Here is a 23,137-nt window from a genome sequence, read left to right on the forward strand (position 1 = left end):
CTTATCTCAAAGTCTGAGTGTTTACAGCCCTTGGTATGACATTCATCACTCCATTACAGACATAGAAACACGAAGGAGTAAGAATTTATGCTCACAGTAAAGTTGCCTGCTCTTTGTCTGTCAAGATCCTGAGTCTGGCCATGGTGGTAAGGCGTTCTCAATCTCTGAGAAGGAAGTGCCCTGACATTTGGTTAAAATAGTACGTAATGTCTCCGGTACTGCAAGACAATAGCACTAAATTCCAGCATCCCTGCCAGTCACAACCAAAAGTGTACCAAAACATTTTCCAGACTCTCACTGGGTCTCTGAGCCCCAGCTATTTGCTCTGCTCCATGCTGAGCCTGCACCCAGTGCTGAGCCAAGCACATACTCCGTTTTCCAAGGACAAACCTAGAATGTATCTGTTCTCCCTCCCCAGGACACCCCCAGACTTTCTCCTTTCTATAAATAGAAATGAGACTCAAGAGCTATAAATAGAACCCAGCCTCATACTTTCCTCTCTGCCTTCCATACTAACTAGTACTCTCTTGCTTGAAGGACTGTTTTTTGTTTTTTTTGTTTTGCTTTTCTTTTGGTGTGTGTGTGTGTGTGTGTGTGTGTGTGTGTGTGTGTGTGTGTGTGTGTGTGTGTGTGTCTGTGTGTGTGTGTGTGTCTGTGTGTGTGTGTGTGTGTGTGTGTGTGTGTGTTGGTGCTGGGGTTGAACTCAGGGCCAGGGTGCTGTCTCTTAGCTTTCACAAGGCTGGTGTTCTACTACTTGAGGCACACCTCCACTTTCAGCTTTTTGCTAGTTACTTGGAGATAAGAGTTCCATGGACTTTCCTGCCCAGGCTGGCTTGAAACCACAATCCTCAAATCTCAGCCTCCTGAGTAGCTAACATTACAGGTATAAGCCACCAACATTTGGCCCTGAAGGACTAACTGGCCTCCAGCTTCAGCACATCCTGAAACTTCTCTCCTGGTGTACCTTAATTGAAGCTCTATTTAGGGATCACACATGCTTTGAATGATTTCAAGAACTCCTTACTACCAAGTTAAATACCTTGACTCTAGCATTTGAGATTCTTTATAACATGATTCTAAATAGCTTTCCACATACACATCATCATCACTCCTCCAAAGATACCTATTCTCCAATCTGTATACTCTTCCCCAACATGGTCTCCCTCTCAGCCATATGGCTTCTCCATGTCTTCCAATAACAGTGATGTCTGCCTGAAATATCATTCTTCCACACTTCTTATCAAATCAGTTTTCGGGTCCCACTCACACAGTTTTCCAACTTCCCAATATAAGATTTCTTTTTCTTTTCACCTGCTTTTCCTTACACAGTACTTTCTACTTTCTTATCCTAGTATACTTATTTTTGTAGTTGTACATGCCTTATAACTAAAGAAATGTGGTACTGAGATGGTTCCCTATATAGACAGACTACCCTGATTTCTGCGTGAGGACCTGCTGCCCTCCCCATTCTCGGTATTTTAGAATTGGTGGAGGCATCAAAGGTAGAATAGAGGACCCCAGCAATGGGCAATGGACAATGGACATTCCCAGCTGCAGCCATGGTTCTGAGAAGTGCACGATTTGCACAGGTACTCAGGATATCTTGACAGGTCCAACCTAGCTTCTTCTTCAAGGACAGGTGAAAGCATGGAAAAGGAAGGCTGCAAAGCTAGGTGAGCTGCAATATACCCTGCCTCACAAAACCTAGTTCTACCCTTGGGATTTTCAGTAACAAGTGTAAAAACTAAGCCAGGTATTAGCTCACATATACAATCCTAGCTACTTAGGAGGCTGAGATCTGATGACCCTGGTTCAAAGCTAGTTCAGGCAGGAAAGCCTGTGAGTCTCTTATCTCCAATTAACCACAAAAAATCCAGAAGCAGAACTGTGGCTCAGGTGGTAGAGCACTAGACTTTAGCAAAAATGCTCAGGGACAGCATTCAAGTATTGAATGCCAGGAACGGCACACCAAAAAATCCTCTTATTGCTTATACAAGTTGGAGGGCTTCAGAACCAAGAGTCCTGCCTTCACTACCAATTGTCTGTTCCTTACTTCAGCAAAATCACATACATTTCCCTCCACACTATACTATATACATACATGCATGTGCACACATCTGTGGTATCTGATTCACTGTACAGAAGTATACATACATGAATATTTGTATGTGTACAATGTCTGGCTCACTATATAATATAAATAAGTGTATATGCACACATGTGCAGTCCTTGCTAAAGGAATGCTTTCGGACATGATTTGAAAAAAGTTATTTTATTTGGGAAGAAACAAGGGATTTAATTTTAGCCCTTTGCAGTCTCTCTAGTCATTGCCTTTATCACTTGTAGTCAGCAGACACTGAAATGCTTTCATTAGCAAATTTCAAGAAGGTTTTGGATTCATAATTCAACTTATCTGTGAAAACGCATCCCTCTTTCGGGATTACTTAAGTACTTGTGGCATATGGAAAAACAGGTGTTTGGCAGCAAATGTTGCTTAAAAGATCTTTGAAGGCCACAAATTTGTTTCTCATTCTAAAATTAGATGGATTATAACAATTCTAGTTTGGCTTTCCTGACCTTTTCAAGTGCACATAATTTTGTCCTACTTAGAAGCCATGTCAAAAGGGGTACAGGTAGGTCTCTTCTGCTCTAGACCCAAGTGAGCTTCCCAGCTACTATCTGTGCAGCTGTGGAAATCCCAAGGAAGATAAGAAATGCTATAGAAAGATAAGCAGGTGTGCCTGTCACATTGCCGTGCTGCGAGCTCACTCATAGAACCAGAGGTGGACCATCTCCCAGGGCCTAAAGGTGCCGTGCATCCTGGGTTTAACTGACCATGGCAGGCTTGTGTGGCATCCCACACTGCTGAGTCCATCATCGAAGGTAGGCATTCATAAAACCAATATAAAAAAGCCCAAATGCCAATTGTTTTAGATTATGATAACAATAACTGCCACAGGGATTCCAAAACCAAATTTCACCTCATTGCTACATTCTCTCTTACAAATAAACAACTCAGGAACCAGAAAACTGGAAGTAGAGCTGTGGTTCAAAATGATATAGAGCTAGCTTTGAGTGAAAAGAGTTCAGGAATGGCACCCACACACTGAGTTCAAGTCCTATGACCAACAACAACAACAACAAAAGGATTTAGTTGTCCTTACAAAATGTACCTCAGAGGAGGTAACTTAAGGTATCTAATTTCTGTAAGAATCCAAATACATTAACCACCATACCCTCTCTGCAGAGACCACCAACTGCCCAATGAGCAACTTCCCTCTTTTTCATTATGTCCTGACTTTCTTCTCTTCAGGATAGACTACATAGCTTTCCCAAAATTAAAATGTGGAGATCAGAGTTCAAAGGGGAAGGAAGTGGCATGACAGGTGCTGATTTACCATAGTCTCCTCTTAGCCACAGTTGAGCTTTTCTATAGTCAGTTACCCACAGTTTAATTACTTACAGTCAACGGTGGTCCAAAATGATTAATTGAAAACATCAGAGATAAACAACTGATAAAACTCAAATGGCAAGCCATTCTCAGTGTCGTGATGAAGCCACGATGTTCTGCTCTGTCCTGCCCTGTTCAGGATGTAAACCACATCCCTTGTACAACATTTCCATGCTGTATACACTACCCACCCCACTAAGTAGCCAGCTCTGTTGTTGAAAGTACACTGACACTGTGTTCCCTTATTTTACTTATTTCCCTTATTTACTTATTTAGGGCCCTAAAGTGCAACAGCAGCAATGTTGGCAAATCAGGACATAACCAAGAGACGCAATAAACTACTTCCCTGAAATAAAAGACATGAAAGCCACCACTGATACATATAGGCACAGAAATGGCATAGGACTCAGCTTATTGTGAGCTGTGGGATATATTCTCCACAGATTAGAGGGGATTGCTGTGTAAGAAATTCCCTTTCTCCTATGATCTCTTTCTCAATCTGTCACGGTGTTTTGTTTTGCTTTTTTTGGGTTGCTACTTTATATTACACGCCTTTCAACACAGGAAGCCTCAAAGGCCCAGTACAAGCACTCACAGCCACACAGAGCCCTGGTTCATGACATGTCATTAGTGCGCACCCCACCAGTTAGAGGTGCTCCTTCCCGTCAGCCATGGGACTGAAAATGCCCAGGCAATGAGTCTGAGCCAGATATGCCCCCTGCCATCACCACGATGAACAGGCAATCTCAAATGATTACAACCTCTACAACGGGACGCACTCTGTACTGGAACCAGGAATGAATAAGAGGTTCTGCACCTCAGAATTGTATAATGGTGCCTCTAGCCCAGAAGGAGATCAATCACCACCACACCTACTCCTAGACACCTCAGGGTATCATGTCAGGCCATTCCTCTCTCCACGTAGAGATTCCAGAGGGACAAAGGATGATGGTGGCTGCCTGATCGTGAGGACAGGAAGGCCAGGGCACCAAAAGACAGGGGAAAAGGCTACCATATGTCTATCCTAGAGAGGCCAGGTTTGGCAGCAGGCATATTCTAGGCTCATGAGACATGCTCCCACTGTCCCCTGGGTCTTTCTTCACTTATACAATCACAGATCTAAAACTAAAAATGTTAAGAATTTCAAGACAGCAGCCACAGAGCACCGAGTCCAGAGTGCACAGACCTTCTGAGTGGGGGATCCCAGGGGATACTCTGGCACATGCTTTGGGGCATTGTTTTCTTCTCAATGTCAAGGGAGTGCCACAGGTCCAACATGCAAATACAAGCTCGTTTTGCCTATAGTTACATCACGAAAGCTTACCTCAAGAATATTAAAGTACCTCTGTAGTGAATAATATCTTAAACTAGTCCTTTAAAGGCTAAGCAACTTTCACAATTTGATATTGAACACAAATGAAAAGCACTCTATTTTCCCTGTTTATAGTCTGATAATAGCCCTCAAATACTGCCAAACATAATGAGATCACTGGACTGGAAAAATGCATGTATTTCCATTCTCCATTAAGTTGGTTAATTGATAGATATTTAATAAATCTTTTAGGCTTCCATGCCAGGAATGATGCTAAGCTCTTTGTTTTACAAGTCAAGAATTTCCAATGTTAGAAGGAGGCACACCTGAAAGGAGATGAGGAATAAAAGTAGCCACTTGGTAGGTAAGTAGTGTGGGGTCATTTGCATGAACACACAAAGGAAGGGAGGCATCCAATCCAGCGGGATGGAGGTGGGGTGAGGTTTTTCGAGAGTCTTTCATTAAGTAGTGCAAATGTTTCCTCACAAGAAACTGATAGTACAATGGAGTTATACTTTTCTTTGCCTACAAATGTCCAGAATGTGAGAACAGGCCAGTTCCTCTGTCATTGTCTTGCTAAATACCAAATCAAATTTGTTCATGCTTCTAGTTCCAATCAGTTTATGAGACATGTAAGGTCAGGGAAACATACTAGCTTAATAAAAGAGAATATGGTCAGTAGAATCCAGACAGTGGCAAATTCTAATATATAACTGGGTGAATTCAAAAATGTAAATCATGTTGGAGGTATGGCTCAAATAGTAGAGCTGCAAGAGCTTACTTATTAAGCCCACAGCCTGAACTCAGATCCTACTACTATCCAAAACAAACAACAAGCAAACAAACAACAAGAAAAAAAAGAGGCACTTACTAAAATTAAAAATACTTAAAATAACATTATCAATGGGAATGGTGGCACATGCCTATAATCCCAGCCCTCATAATTATATATCTGAGGCAAGAGTATCTCAAGTTTCAGGCCAGGTCTGGGATAAACAGTAAAACTTTGTCTCAAAAAAACAACAACCAAACAAAAAGATATATCAATGAGTTGCAAAGTGTGAGCCTAGTATGGAAGTTGTTTAAATCTTTGTTGGTGGTAGGGGCTATAACATTTGATTAGACCATGATATTAAATGAAATTAAGGAATCATTCATTCATAGTGGTGGTTCCAGACAGAAAGATGTAATGTTTAAGAGTCATATTTGGGATTTTATTTCATTTCAAATAATTCTTCTGAAACTGGACAACAAAAATGTAGGTAATTTCCAATGGCCACCTATCCTCTTTTTTAAAGGAGAAAGAATAATAGTTTCTACTTCATTAAATCTGGGTTAAAGACCCTTCCAGTTCTAAACGTAAATATTTAAAGATAAAAGATAAAACCACCAACTAGGTATAGGCATACAGCCTGTAACACCAGTACTTTAGTAGACCAACGGCAGAAGGATCTCAAGTTCGAGGCTTGGATGTGCTACATAGCAAATTTGATGCCAGTCTGGGCTATATGACCAGCTTGTCTCAAAATAACCAAAATATTAAGAAAAAACAACAACAACAGATACCATCCTATGGCAGGACATAGTCACTGATAGTGTTCTCACAATAACCATTATTTCACAAGCTTCCATGAGTACTAAACTGGTTACTAAAATGACTAGCACCATAAGTTCTTTTTTGTTATATATTTTTATTGTAAAGATACTGTACAGAGGAGGTACAGAGTTACATGAGTGAGGTAATGAGTACATTTCCTATAGAGCATTGTTACCTCCTCCTTTGTTTCTCCCCTATCATCCCTTCCCCCCTCCACAACACTTCCCTCCCCCACCTTGAATTTGTAAAGTTCGTTTGCAACATCTTGTCTTGTACATCTCATTATTGCAATGGGTCAACCTGTATTCTTTTTTTTTTTTTTTTTTTTTTTTTTTACTTCTAGTGTTTTTTTTTTTTAATTGTGAAAATACTGTACAGAGGGGTTACAATTACATGGGCAAGGTAATGAGTGCCTTTCTTATCAAACATTGTTGCCTCCTCCTTTGTTTCCCCTTACCATCCCTTCCCTGCCTCCCCCCCTCCACCCACCCCCTCCCGTGTGCCAAAACTGTAAAGTTCATTTTCAACATAACATCTTGTACATCTCATTGTTGCAGTGGGTCCACCTGTGTCCCTATTTAAACAATTTGTTTTTTCCCTTCCCCTCCACAAATTATACCAACATCAAATACAGTGAAAACAAGGGTCTAGTTGGTTTGTGAGATGGAGTTTCCCTAAATATTTTGCCTAGCCAGACTTCAAAGCATGATTCTCCTATCCCTCCCACATAGATGAGATTACAAGCAACATGAACCACCATGCCCATCTCTTTCAACCTGTATTCTTATTTCAGCATTTTGTTATTTCCCTTCCCCTCCCCAAATTAGAAAAATGAATAAAGAAGATGTAGAGCATCAAATACAGTGAAAATAGGAGTTATACCACGGGGGAAAAACATACGAAAGGAATAAAAAAAAATCACATAGTACATTTTAAATACATTAAAAGCAACAACAAGAAAGATAAAAACTCTTGTGTCCCTAATTTGGGGTTCATTTCACTTATTATACCAGTCAGACATTTAAGCTGCATGTATAAGAGCCATGGAGTACTATTATCTAACATCTATAGAATGACCATAATAATGCTGATATTAATAATTCATTATCATAGGTTCTAGCACATGTTCAAAGTCTGATCCTTTATTCTATCAGGACTTTGCACATGGTAACTAACCCAATATCTGCTGAACTCACTCATCAAATCAGGAATTCTGTCATGGACAATGCTGTTTTCAGGTCTTAGGGACAGTGGCATGCCATGATGTGATAGCTTTGGCTGAATTAGAGCATTCCTTCAGTTCCTTTCCTTTGTTCCCTTCTGTTTTCTCAAGTTTAGGAATAAATTGAGTTATTAACCAGTTTTGTTGAAGGCTGACCCACCTTAAAAAGCACCGTTTGGCCTGCAGCCAATGCTATAAAAATGTACCTAGAAAGAGAAACATCTCCAAGAAACTGAAAAAGGCTGGATCAATGTTTGGAAGTAATATCACAAAATTACAGCCCATAAGCAAACAGGACTTGAGCTTGGCATCCTGCCAAGTAGAAGCTGTTTGAGGCCTGCATTTCTAGTTGACCTGCACACTTCATGGCAATGAATCTAACAGCCATGGATTCTAATGACAGGCATGTGTTAGAGAGGGCCCAGTAAACCTTTCTCCGACTGTATGAAAAGCTGTATGAAAGCATGGCCTCAAGAAGAAACCAACCTAAAGCTGTCATCACTTCTCTTGAGTTATAGAAACACAACCCTGGAATAGGGAGACAACTACAGCTTCGGGAAGCAGAATTCTGGGCATGGAGATTAAATCACAGCCTACTTTTCATGCTCTTGGCTCAGAGGCGTACTGTAAAGGAAATCTGGACCCTGGTTTCAGAGTGAGTCCCAGGTTCAGACCTGATCAAACCACTGCTCCTCCCTGGGAGCCAGTTTCCCTTGTAGCTGAGATGAGAAGACAGAACACTTCTCAACCTCTAAAATCCTTTGTGAATACAGTTCCTCGGACTACATGACATTCAATCAAATGTCAGGGTCACCATTTCCATGCACTTGATGGTGCACTTGATGGTGGCTGGATTTATATCTGTTCACCATTCTGACCATGATTACTTCAACAATCTTCCTTGAAATTTTCCTACAACCTCTCCCCACACAAAGGTTTCCTGGTAGACTGTATAGCACCTCTTTGTGGTCCCACCGTGTTGCTCCTCTTGTCTCCCAATCATTCCCATTGTATCCTGTTTTAGGCAAGCTACTCTATTTGACATTAAGAGCACAAGTTCTTTCTCCAGGCATTGCCTGTGCACCTTTAGTTCCACATGGGCAGGGAGAGGTCACTTCAGTTACCACCTAGCTGCCTGGTTTTGTCCATAGAGCTTTGTTAGAACACAGCACAGGCACCAACTTAGGTACTATCTACGACTGCTTTCTCCTTCCACAGTGAACTTACAACAGAGACAATGCGACCAGCAAAGCTCAACATACTTACTAGGTAGTTCTTCAAATGGTGACAACCACTGCTCTGAACAGGGGCAGTCCGAATTTCAACTTCTAAAGAGCCTTAAACAAAAGGAGGTTCTGCATGGTGATAATTAACCTTTATTGAGGATCTATTACATGCCAGACACCTTATCAGCTTTTACCTGCTTTGTGCCTAAGCAGTGATAGTTACTTGATACTACCAGACTAAAACTCCTCCAGAGCAAAAAATAGAGCTGCTTTTATGATCTAAGATCCTGAAACCCTTCCTCACACCAATCAATGCACACAGCAGACTCTTTCTCTCTCTCTCTCTCTCTCTCTCTCTCTCTCTCTCTCTCTCTCTCTCTCTCTCTCTCTCCATATATATATATATATATATATATATATATAACAAATGAAACAGAAGTTTAGGAAATGGCAGGATAAGGCATGGACTCAAGTTGATCTGAGTCTCCCATGTTTTATTAAATGTGAATCAAAGCAGGGTGCCGGTGGCTCATGCCTGTAATCCTAGCTACTCGGGAGGCTGAGATCTGAGGACTGGAGGCTCAAAGCCAGCGTGGATAGGAAAACCAGTGAGACTCTTATCACCAATCAACTACCAAAAAAGTTGGAAGTGGAGCTGTGGCTTAAGTGGTGGAGTGCTAGCCTTGAGCAAAAAAAAGCTCTAAGACAGCGCCCACAACTTGAGTTCAAGCCCTAGGACTAGCACACATGTGCACGCACATACACACACGCGTGTGCGTGCGTGCACACACACACACACACACACACACACACACACACACACATGAATCAAGTCAGAAATCCTGGGAATTGTGTACTGTTCCCACAATCTGATTCCATGGAGCTGGATGTTGCTAATGTCCCAAATTTCTCTTGCCTATGAAAAAAAATTTTTTGGGGGGGGTCCGGTCGTGGGGCCTGAACTCTAGGCCTGGGCACTGTCCCTTAGCTCTTCAGCTCAAGGCTAGCGCTCTACCACCTGAGCCACAGCGCCACTTCCGGCTCTTTTCTTTTTGCTTATGTGGTGCTGAGGAATCAAACCCAGGGCCTCAAGCATGCAAGGCAAGCACTCTACCACTGAGCCACATTCCCAGCCCCTTGCCTATGAAAATTTTATCCCAAGATTCTAAATAACTTCAAGCTCAGGCAGAACCTGAATACTCACTACATGCCAGGCATTATTCTACTTGCTGTAGGTGAGCCTTTTAATCTTCACAACCTTGTGAGTACTACTGAGTCCCAAAGGGTTTAAGTAACTGAAATTTTGCATGGTTAAGTAGGATCAGAATTTAAATCCAAGAAATCAAGCCTCCAGAGCACCCACCCCCCCAACCACTACCCTGAAAGACCTCACTTCCATAATCCTTTTCCACACCTCAGTTCAAGACCCACATCCTCCAAAAAATTTGAAAACGAGAACAAATATTAAACCCCACCTCCCTCCTTTACATTCATTAAAACACTCAAAGTCTAGACATTTCAAATTTTTCCTGTTTTATATTTCACACTCTTTCAAGGCCCAGATCATTTCTAAGAAGGTTGAAGCCCTGCACTAAAATAAAATGAACACTTACTCCTACCTCCTCTATTACAAATTTTAAGAACCAAATAAAATAAATGGGTGGCATTTATTAGCTTAGGCATCCACTATAACAAAAAAGGTTGGTGTATAGATCTAGCTGAGCACAATAAGGTCCTGGGTCCCATCTCAAACACTCTACAAAACAATCAATCACTGGCTCACCCAGTCAATCAACCAATCAATAAAATAAAACCACAAAGGACAATTCTGTGAATTTATCTTTGTTGTTGAGCTCAAGCATTCAGGTTATATGGAGATACTTAAGAGGATGGAGAACAGGGCAGTTTTTAGTAGACTGGTAGATCTGTTCACATAAGACATTTTAAAATACACCATTTAGTATAAAACTAATCAGAACTTCATTATCAAGCATGTTCTTATGTTCTCTAGGTTAAACCCTATCTTGAAAATTTAGGAGCCATTGTGTTACAGTATCTAGCACTAATATTCATGCAATGATTTTCTATATAATTGCATTCAGAATATGCTAAGGAGTTGTTTTTCTTACAGAGATGTTATTTCTTTAGTAAGGTAAAAAATGATGGAAGGACCATGGGACCAAAATCAAGGAGACAGAAGCACAGATACAGAGTTATCAGTCACTACCGATGCATACTCAATTCAGCCACAGTCAGTCACAATTTTAATATCTATAAAGATAATCTTGCTTCGTTTGTGTCTGTCCTAAGTGTATGACAGTGGGTTTAATAATTATGGCATCTATACTCTGGCATTATTGTGTACTGTAGAGAGAGAGTGTTTGTGTGTGTGTGTGTGTGTGTGTGTGTGTGTGTGTGTGTGTGTGTGTGTGTGTGTGTACACAAAATCCCCAATAGCCAAGTTGAGGGTTAAGGCCATTAGATTAATAGAGATGTGTGATGACCAGTGATGACCAGTTAAGAACTGTTGATTAAGGAGAGGTTTGTATTGATGTCCTCAAGATCTTGTAGAGCACAATTAAGCAAATAATTTAATTATACTAATGACATCATTTCTGTGACTCACATTAAATATTTCCATATTGTGATAACAAGTCTGCCCACTATTAGAGAGTTATGAAATATGATTTTATGAGCACTGAGCTAATATTATTGTTTGTAAAAGACTCTGCTTCAAGTAAGCATTATTGCCTCATAAATCTCAATCCATTTTACAATGTTTCTTTACATTGGTTATATAACCTTCTTCATTTTTTTATCTTAACCTAAAAAATGCATTGATCATTTGTGGTGGTAAATTTTGTGTCATCTTGCTAGGACTAAGATAGCTGGTAAAGCATTATTTCTGGATGTGCCTGTGAGGGTTTTTCTGAAAAACACTGGCATTTGAATCAGTGGACTAAGATCAAGAATATCCACCCTCACCAGTGAGTGGGCATCTTCCAATCTGTTGAAGTCTCAAATAGCACAGGAAGGCGGAGGAGGGGCACATTCCCTCACTGTCTCCTTGAGCTGGTGCATCCATCTTCTCCTGCTGTAAGACACCACTTCACTATCACCACTATCACTACTACTACCACCATCATCATCATCCACCTTTACCACCATTGTCACAATCATCACCTTCCACCTATCACCACCACCATTACCAGAACTGTCATTCTAACCATCACCATCATCACCCCATCATCATCACCCAAAACTCTACTGCCATTGTCACAATCATCACCAACACACCATCATCTCACTACTATCACTACCATCACTACTGTCACTAGCACTACCATCACCACAACAACTACCACTACCATCACTACCACCATCATCACTATCATCACTGCCAGCACCACAACTATCACTACTGTCACAACTACCACTACCAACATCAACACCAACACCAAAACTACCTCCACAAGGACTTGTGGTATTGCATTGAATTAGACTGCTGTCTTCACTGGAATTACAGCTTGAAAATGGGAGATAACTAGTCTTCTCAGTTCCCATAATCTTGTATACTAATATCTTATAATAAAACTATTTCTGTGTGTCTCTCTCTATATCTGCATATGGGTTCTATTTTCTAGAGAACTCACTTAAGTCAGCATCTACAATATAGATGCTAAACCATTCCAGGTAACATGGCTACTGTATAACATTTACAAAATAATGTACAAAATGACACATTTTGGTGATCTAAAAGTATCTAGACATTTCCCAACGTCTCATTCACTCAGTTAAGCACGCAGCAAGTCCTATTTAGCATCAAATGGACTTGGTTGAGTTGAAAGCGACATGTCATGTGCTCAACATGGCACAGAGCAAGAAGAGAGAAGTCAGCCTCGGAGGTAGGAGACACTTGAGAAACCTCATGAGCACACACAGAACACCTGAGGACAGAGGCCACCTCACATTATCTTTGTTTAGGGAATGCAGAGATAACAAATACATAATAAGAAATCCTGCCATAATATTAACAAAATTCATGTCATTTCCTTCAGGTAATTTCCCAGTTTTCTCAATGTGATTTTAAAATGGCCCAATTGTCAATGCATTTAAGAATAACTTTTACTCTCATTTCAACTCAGTGGAAAGCTTCTGATAAAGCTATTAATCTTAGAGAGTTTTTTTAAGATTTTTTTTTGTCGGTCATGGGGCCTGAACTCTGGGCCTGGGCACTGTCCCTCTGCTCTTCAGCTCAGGCTAGCACCCTACCACTTGAGCCACAGCACCACTTCCAGTCTTTTCTGTTCATGTGGTGCAAGGAATCAAACCCAGGGTCTCATGCATGCAAGACAAGCACTCTACCTCTGATCCACCTTCCCAGTCCTAGATTTTTAAAATTTTACTGTAAAGGTGATGTACAGAGGGGTTCTAGTTACATAAGTCAGATAATGAGTACATTTCCTTTTGAAGAGTGTCACCCCCTCCCTCATTCTAGTTTTCCCCCTCTGGACTACCCCCTCCCCCTCATCCTTCATCCCCTTCTCCCGTCAAGTTGTATAGTGCATTTCCAATATAGTCTAAGTGGGTTTCACTGCTGAATTGGTTCACCCTTTGTCCTACCATTTCTGTACTTCCCCTTTCCCCTCCACAAATCAGATAAACTTATATACAAGACAAAGGGTACAGAAATCAAAAACATTGACAAAAGGGAAAAAAGCAAAGCAAAAAATAAGTAAATAAAAGAAAGGAAGGAAGGAAGGACCACAGAAAGTACATTTCAATAATCATTTTATGTGATCATTTGCATATAGCTCTTGAGCCCTTGTGATCCTCTCCTAAGAATATCCTCCTTTGTTCTCACAGTGTGAATGTTTAAACTGTTGTTTAAGTAATCATGTCCAGGTGTAATTATTTGTCTTTTCCTATCCATTGGGTCTACTTGTTGATTTATAGGCACATTCTATCACAAATTAGGGAAACTATGTAGCCTGTTTCTTTAGGTCTGGCTTACTTCACTTATTATATTTTTTTCAAGTCTTTCCATTTCCTTATGAATGGGGTGACATCATTCTTTCTGATGGAAGCATAGCATTCCACTGTGCATATATACCACATTTTCTTGATCTATTCGTCCTCTGAGGGCATCTGGGTTGATTCCATATCTTGGTTATGGTAAACAATTCTGCAAGGAACATGGTTGTGCTGGTGGCTTCAGTGTAGCTTGGTTTGTGGTCAATTGGATAGACGCCCAGAAGTGAGATTGCTGGGTCATAGGGGAGCTCTATGTTTAATCATTTGAGGAACCTCCATACTGCTTTCCAGAGTGGTTGAACAAGTTTACTCTCCCACTAACAGTGTAGTAGTGTTCCTTTTTGCCCACATACCTCCTAACATAGTTTTCTTGAGAGTGGCCATTCCAATTGGGGTGAGGTGGAATCTCAATGTTGTTTGGATTTACATTTCTTTTATGTTGAACATTCCTTCATGTGTCCACTGGCCATTCTTATTTCTTCTTAGAAGAAGTCTCTCTTTAAGTCTTTAAATTACTTAATAATTGGATTGTTGTTTCTTTGAGGATTTGTTTAAGAAAGGTTTAATTTTTTGAGCTCTGAGTTAATTTAGATATGAGGCTCTTGTCCGATGCATAGCAAGTAATGATCTCCCATTCTGTGGAATTTCTATTGATCTTGCTAGCTATGTCCTTTGCCATGCAGAAGCTCTTCAGTTTCATGCAATCCCATTTATCTAGACTTTGAGAATTTTTTAGTGAAACCATGTTTAGAAGCCAGAAGAAAGTCAGGGAAGGGGAAAAAGTACAAACAATTCAACAAAATGTGTTTGGACTTGAATGAAGGAAGTCTCTGAAACACAAAGCTGTGAAAGGTCTTCCAGGGAGATTCTTATTTATCCATTGGCTTCTTCATTTCATCCCTATTGACAAGGCTTGTTTATACTTAATTCTCCTTCATGTGTAGTGGAGGGCAGAGGACTGAACCCAGGGCTTCACATATACTCATCGAGTGCTCTTCACTGAGCCAAAGCCTCAGCCCCTTATTTTTACATTCATAGAATAAACAAAATGGCTACCTTACCCATATCAAATTTCTTCTTTCCTTGATTGATTGGTTGATTATACTGGGTTTGAACTCAGGGTCATGGGTTCTCTACTTGCATCATGTTCCCAACTCTTTTTCCTTTAGTTTATTTTTATTTGGATTTGTTTTTGCTTTTAGTTTATTGTTCAGGTAGGGCCTCAGGCTTGTACCCAGAGTTGGCCTTGGACTATAATCTTTCTCCTCCACCTCCTGTGTACCTAACATTACAGAGATGAAGCATCACACTCAGCTTGTTGGTTGAGACAGGGTTTCACTAACTTTTTTTTGTCCAGGCTTGCTTCAAACTTCAATCCTCCTACCCTCACCTCCAAAATAGCTAGGATTACAGTGTCTACCACTACACTTGGTCCTCCAGATTAAAAAATACCATTAAGAAAATACCATGGCAGGCATGGTGATACCAGCCTATAATCCAATATTCAGGACGCTAAAGCAGAAAGGTTGTAAATTGAAGGTCATCCTGGACTACATGATGAGACTCTGTCAAAGAAGGAGGAGGAGGAAAAATGAAGGAAAAAGGAGGAGGAACAGGAAAAAAAAGAACAGGAGGAGGAGGATGAGGAGCAAAGAAGAAAGGAAAATTTCCCAACCCAATTAGTCATTTTGCAATAATTATACTTTTTTAAAGTCATCAGGAAAATTCAAAACATAATAATCAATTGAACAAATATTCACAACATATTATATTAATTTGTTCAGGGTTTCACAATAAAGAATCACAAACTATGTGGCTTAGACAACAGAAATCTATTTTCTCATAATTCTGAAGACTAGAAGACCAAAGAAGGCTTCCTTCGAGTTTTCTCTCTTTGACTTATAGATGGCCATCTTTTTCTCACTCTTACATCTTCCCTGTGTGTGTCTCTATGTGTTTGTTTATGTGGGTATAGCAGTGTCTGTGTGTATCTATGTGTCTGTTCAGGTGTCTTTATATCTGTGTGTGTTTTTCTATGTCAATGTGGTGCCCCCATCTGTGGGTATGTGTGAGTATGTCTGATTCCGTATCTATATGTATGCCTGTAAATGTGTATACACATACACATTGATATATATGATATTATGTGTATCTACTTCTGTTTCTGTGTGTATGTGTGTGTGTGAGTGTGTGTATCTATTTCTCTGTATCTGCCTGTGGGTGTCTATGTGCTTGTCTCTCTCTGTGTATATCTGTCTCTGTGTTTTGTGTCTGTATGAATGTATCTATGTGTGTCTCTCTGTGTGAATGTGTGTCATGTATGAGTGTGTCTGAGTGTAAGTATCTGTGCATGTTTCTGAATGAGCGTGTATAAATGGGTGTGTGTTTGTGTATGTGTGTGCATATTCAGTCATGTGTCCTAATCTTCACTTCTTATAAGAACCCTAGAGGGATTGAGGGGCCACCTTTAATGACATCACTATAACCTAATCTCTTCCTTAGAGGCCTTCTCTCCATATATGTCTATTGCAAGGCCCCTGAGTCTTAGGATTGCAAGGTTCTGAGTCTTACAAGTCCCAACAGGAGACTTGTAGACAGACACAAGTTCAGCCACGTGATGTGTCAGCCCCAGAGTAGGCTCAGAGCAGTAAGGAACCTGGAACACAACCATTTTTTGGTGCATCTCACACTACTCATTCTTCTTTGGGGTCAGTCACATGTTAACCTACACACAAAGTAAATGAAGGAAAGAAAATTAACATAAATCAAGCTTAACAAATCATGGATTATACTTGAGAAACTAGGTACCATATTTTTCTGGTCTTGGGGCTTGAACTCAGGGCTTGGGAGATATCCCTGAGCCTCTTTGTGCTCAAGGCTAGCATTCTACCACTTGAGCCACAGTACCACTACCCTAGGTACCATTTTGAAAAAGGAGAGTGGGAAGCAGGAAAGAAAAAGTACAGGAAGAAGTGAACTGACATCCATCCCACAGCCCTGCTTACAAACAACCAGTCCCATTATTCTAGTCTAGTCTACAACAAAGAAGTCAGAGCTCTCCCTGGACTTAATACAACTGGTGCTCTGGGATGGGATGGGTTCCACAGAGTTGAGAAATTCTCACTGGTTCCAGGACACACTGATGCCTGAGAATCATGAGTAAAAACAAAGAAGCAGACTGAAAAAACTCTGCAAGAAATGGTCAAGCCAATTAATAGAAATTGTGGTTACCCAATTATATATACTGAGAGTTACATAATTACCCACACCACAATTAACTAATCCAAATCACATAAAATCAAAAACTACTCATTGAATGGAAATCGCCTATGGTATTAAATTTCTAACTCTAGAACAAAAGGCAAATTCACATAAAGGAATTCTACTGGCCTTTTGGAGGAGAAGTAGAGGACTGATACGAAGGGATGTCATACTTCCCCCTCCTTTTTTTTTTTGGCCAGTCGTGGGGCTTGAACTCTGGGCCTGGGTGCTGCCCCTGAGTTCTTCAGCTCAAAGCTAGTGCTCTACCACTTGAGCCACAGCGCCACTTCCAGTCTTTTGGTGGTTTATTGGAGATAAGAGTCTTACGGACTTTCCTGCCTGGGGCTGGCTTTGAACCATGATCCTCCGATCTCAGCCTTCTGAATAGCTAGGATTACAGGTGTGAGCCACTAATGCCTGGCATTCCTCTTCTTTTATAGCTGCACTCGCATCATTCTTGACTTGTCTCTGTGGCATATGAGACCTACACAAGGCAGAATACAAAGGTCTTTGTGCCCTTTGCACTACATATGGCAACAGAGGGCACAGTCAAGCAACACAAAGCAGGTAGCCAGTATGGAAAGCAATGGTCAGAGTGTAGCTATTTTGCCCTAAAGTGTGGGGAAGAGTAATGACATACAAATTCCATCAATAGCCACATCCCTGACAAGTCTCCATAAATTTGCAACCACACTACTAAGCCTTTGGTAGAAGGGCCCATGAGTTACAACCTCACAGATAAGCAGACACCACAGTATAGCTAAAAAGCACCCCAGAATACTGATGCATAAAGACAAGTCATAAAGGTCTTTGACTATAAACTCATGAGTCTCAGCTTTAGCCAGAAAACTAGGGAAGAAATTTAAAGTTCCAACCATTATATATAAAATATTTTTAATATGATACTTTGGGTAGATGGTAAAAGTAGAAACAGAGGTTCTAGTGCAGGATTCTAAGTCAAAAGTGAAGTGAGTCTGCCTCAACCCAGAACAGAGGCAGATCAGGGAAAAGAGGACAGTCGCCTGTTTTTAAGAAAAAGGGCCAACAAGTCTTGTCAAGTGACAGAGTGTGGTTACTGAAAGAAGAGTCAAGAACAACTCGCTGTTTGCTAAAGAGCAGGATCAAAGACAAAGAACATTCAGAGAAAGATGATGATGAACTCCATTTAAGGTATGTTGAGTGTAACATATCTGAGAAGCATTGAAACAGAAGTTTCTAGAAAGGTGTGGCTTTCTAGAGAAATAGAAATTTCCAGATGGATATCTCAGCTGAGATGAGACCTCAAAAAGGAAGAGATCAGAACACAGAAGAATATTCCTAGCCAATTTGCTTGCTTATAAAAAAAAATACCTGCAAGTAGATCATTTGTGAGGATCAGAAATTGATTTCCCACAGTTCTGGAAGCCGAGAATCCAGGAGTGAGTTACTGGTAATATGGTGTGTGCTTAGGGCCTATTCTTTCTGTTTCTTGCTGTGTCCCCACATGGCCGAGGGCAGATGGCTAAGACAGGGCAAGGCCTAAGCTAGTTCCCTGAAGCCCTCATCGATCACCACTGTTCAGGAGGGCTGCCCACTACTAAATCATTGCCTAAGGCTCCATCTCTTCACAGTACTGGAAATTAGTTTCACCATGTGAATTTGAAGGACCACGGACACAGAGCAAACATGAGCCAAGGGAAGTAGGGAAGATATATCTGGGAAAGCAGGTGAGAAGAAACTGTACGGAGATGATAAAGAAAATAAGATGGCTTTTAATTAGTTAAGGAGGCTTTAAAGGAAACAGTAACAATGAATTGCAAGAAGAGAAAAAGACAATTGGAAAAGTGAATGACAAATTCAAAATGTTAGTAAAAAGAGGGGAAAAAAAGTCAGCAAACACAGGCTTTTTGTTCAATTGCATTGACTAAGTAAATTCACAGCTAGGTACCACATCAGACCACAATTCCCTTCTCTTACCAATGCCAAGTACAGCGACCACAGTTTCCCCGTTGTTATCACACAGCAATAGTGTGATATTCTTTTTGTTTTTGAGACAGGGCCTTGCCATATAGCCCACAGTGCCTCCAACTCATGCTCCTCCTGCCTCTGCCTCCCATCGCTCATACCTATGATGACAAGCATATGCTACCATGCCTGACCAGTGGAAACACTGTGGACTTTACAAAAGGGCCTGGTGATGCTCTAGATTCAGTTTCTGGGTTCTGGAGAACGTTCTGTGAACCCTTGGTGGGTTACCTTTTGGGACAGCAAATTCCAGCAGGGCCTCTGTTCCCATAGCCTTTTGAGAGAAGTGAGGGGAGCAGGGAGAAGGGAAAAGGGAAAGAGAAGCTAAAATAAAGTGAGAAGCTCCTTGGAAGCCCCAGCAGGAATCCCACATCCAATGGTGGCATGGCCTCGTCTGTGTGCAGGGCCTTCCCTCAAGCTGCCTGCACATTCCCTCACTTGAATGCTGGCTGCTAGGGGCTAAGCAGTCACTCAAAGCTCCACATCTTGTCACAGTATCAGTGCGGGTGGCCATGCTTCACATGGTCATATGCTGCAGATGCAACCCATCTGGGCTCGAAGAAACATCCTGATTCTGAAAAACCCTCAAGCCCAAGCCTTCTGCCAGCATTACACACATGAGTGTCCTAACAGGAAAATAAATGAGCGGTAATGATGAACACCCTCTGGGGATCTGCGATGCGGGTGGCAAATTGTGGCAGCCTTTGCCTAGAAGGGACAGACATGGGAACAAGACACACAGGATGACACACCCTTAGTTATTACTGCAAACTCTGACCTCATTTGTAGAAAGTCTTAATGGACAGAATATGTTAACTAGGAACAAAGACTAGGAGCCAAAATCTAAGAGATCTATCAAACAGGAACAGAAATTCTCAGTGTCTTCCTCTTGCCTGTAGCTCCAAATATAAAAAAAAGGAAAGCAGCTATGCCTCTACTCACAAGCACTGGGAAAGTAGGGCCAATTGCACATCCACAAATAAAGATTTACATGAACTGCTATTATTATGGAAGTGCCATAGGAGATGGGCAACTAAAACAAAATCACTAGTATCTGACGATATTCAGAACAGTTAGTAAAGGAAAACCAGAAATCATTTCTGGAAAAAGTTAATCCCATCCCAATCTTGCTCACCAATGTTCCAGAACACTAAGACCTTATCTAATGTAGACCCATACCCACTCACCAGGCAAAAAAAAAAAGTTGACCCCTGGGTTACAACACCAGCAACTGGAATCTGTAGATTACTGCCCTACAACACACCCCACACTGAGCAATGCTTTGTCATTTGACCCTGACACAAGTGGTCTGCCAAGACATAGGCTAATAATTGGATGAATTTAATCATCTCAAAACTTATTATTAACTATCAATGCATGGCTCAAATATTCTGGTACTGTTATGAAATAAAATGATTAGATAAAAATATCAGTCAAGTCAATGTATTTAGTAGGCAGTATCAAGGTACTATACAGATAACACCTGCCCAGAATACACCATCATTAACAGGAGTCCTTGGATCTCTCATGATATTTTATTGTTAAATTAGCTGACTAGCAAAGATGAATAAACCTTAAATACTACTACTACTACTACTACTACTACTACTACTACTAATAATAATAATAATAATAATAATGTATGGTCCTATAACAACAAGTTAACTATGGAGCTAGCTGTATATATCACAGTGTTTTTGAAACACCATTTTTCCTATATATCACTTCTAAAATGAGAACCTGCATGTACATGTTCTAAGACTGAGTGCATTCAATAAAGCTGGTGTTATCACATTGAACAATGATCCTCATATATCCAAATCAAGTTGGTAAGATTCTCCATCGAATCTCTTTTAGTTTCTGCTTGTGAATACTATAAGACACATTACCGAATTGTTGTCATATCCAAAGCAACACAACCCTTATTTCCCCTTTTATTATAAAATAGGAATAGTCTGTCAGATTATAATTCTTAAAAATATTTCCACCCACTTTTAAGTAGCTCCTTTAAAAATAGAACAAGAATAGAAAAAAAATCTCAAAACAGGCAAAAAAAAACAGGAATTCTATTTCTTCTTTGTCTTTCTGAATTAACTTATTGAATAACAGTGAGCTTTATTCCATTTACAATTAACAGGGGGGACTTATAAATATGATGCATAGGAGAATGTGTAACGGGATGGGAAAGTACATTCCACTACATGCTGGTAAAAGAACACACAGTACATTCCAAGATAATACCTACAATGAGATCTTAATCTTTTCAGGAAAAATACACATACACATAACACATACATACACACCCACAATATACAGACCACATAAAAAATAACTGCATCCATAAAATACTACAGAAAGAAAGAGTTCTTTCTGATGGAGGCATAGAATTCCATTGTGTATATAAACCACATTTTCTTGATCCATTCATCTGCTGAGGGCATCTGAGTTGGTTCCATATCTGAGCTATGGTAAATAAGGCTGCAATAAACATAGTTGTGCTGGAAGCTTTAGTGTGGTCTTGTTTGTGAACATTTGGGTAAATGCCCAAAAGTGGGACTCCTGGGTCATAGGGGAGCTCTATGTGGAGTCTTTTGAGGAACCTCCATACTACTTTCCAAAGTGGTTGAACAAGTTTACACTCCCCCAACAATGCAGTAAGGTTCCCTTCTGTCCACATCCCCTCCAGCATCTGTTGTTATTAGAGTTCTTGATTATAGCCATTCCAACTGGGGTGAGGTGGTATCTCAATGTTGTTTTGATTTGCATTTCTTTTATGGCTAGGGAGGTTGAGCATTTCTTCATGTGTCTGTTATATTAAGTGAAGTAAGCCTGGCCCAAAGAAACATAGGTTCCATGGTTTCCCTTATTTGCAATAACTAGTATATGTCTGAGTCAAGCAGAAAAGGTCTGATAAGTTGATGTTAGGGAAATTAACCCTAAGAGATGTATTCAAAAGTTTTTTTTTTCTTTCATGCGATTGTTTCTAACACATTTATAAGATTATTTCTTTGTTGCTTTGTATTTCCCTCCCCCATGGTATAACCCCTACTTTCACTGTATTTGATGTTGTTATAAATTGTGGAGGGGAAGGGGAAAACAAATCGTTTAAATAGGGATACAGGTGGACACATTGCAACAATGAGACGTACAAGTCGTATGTTGAAAACGAACTTCACAACTTTGGTGGGGGGGAAGGATTGTTGGGTGGGGGTGTGGGGGGAGAACAGGATGTGAAAGGGAAACAAAGGAGGAGGCTGCAATGCTTGGTAAGAAATGTACGCATTATCCTGCCCATGTAATTGTAACTCCTCTGTACAGTATGTTCACAAATAAAATAAAATTAAATTAAAAAAAAAAGAAATGTACTCATTATCTGGCCCATGTAATTGTAACCCCTCTGTACAGTATTTTCACAATAGAAAGAAAGAAAGAAAGAAAGAAAGAAAGAAAGAAAGAAAGAAAGAAAGAAAGAAAGAAAGAAAGAAAGAAAGAGTATCATCAATTCTTCCAAAATATTATCTGAAAACAGTAGGATTCCTGTTAACCTTTTTTCTTTTTGCCGTGAAGATTTTTCAATAATCATGACTTTTAAAGTCAAAATAGCATTTCAGTTTATTTTTGGTTTTGGTGTTTCTTCTTTTGTTGGGGTTGTTTTTATTATTTTTTGTTGTTCTAATTTTGGTTTGGATTGTTTGATGGTTTTGTCTTGTTTTGTTTTTATACAGAATGGCTTGTCTTGGTTTTTTGTTTTTTCTTTTAAACTCATGATCTTCCCTCAGCTTCTAGAACGCTGAAATTACTGGCATGCATCATTATGCATATCACTACACTTGTAACCTCCTACAGTAAAGAGCCACCAATAACAAATTTAACAAACAAATTAAAATGGTTGACTTTTAAGATAAAGATAATAATCAAGAAATAAATATACTTTAATGCCAGATTCACTCATTTATGGTTTCATTTAAAGGGAATTCAAGGGCTGGGTCTTGAGGCTTATACTAATATAGTTCCAGTTACTCAAGAGGTA

General features: G+C 40.2%; 1 protein-coding gene across 4 annotated transcripts in view; it reads right to left on the bottom strand.

The window, feature by feature from the left end:
• Hecw2 (HECT, C2 and WW domain containing E3 ubiquitin protein ligase 2) overlaps nucleotides 1-23,137 on the bottom strand; it is a 369,185-nt gene that overhangs the window by 250,742 nt on the left and 95,306 nt on the right. The window lies entirely within an intron of this gene.

Source organism: Dipodomys merriami, unplaced genomic scaffold (genome assembly GCF_024711535.1).
Source record: "Dipodomys merriami isolate MVZ:Mamm:240054 unplaced genomic scaffold, mDipMer1.0.p SCAF_49, whole genome shotgun sequence".
NCBI lineage: Eukaryota > Metazoa > Chordata > Mammalia > Rodentia > Heteromyidae > Dipodomys > Dipodomys merriami.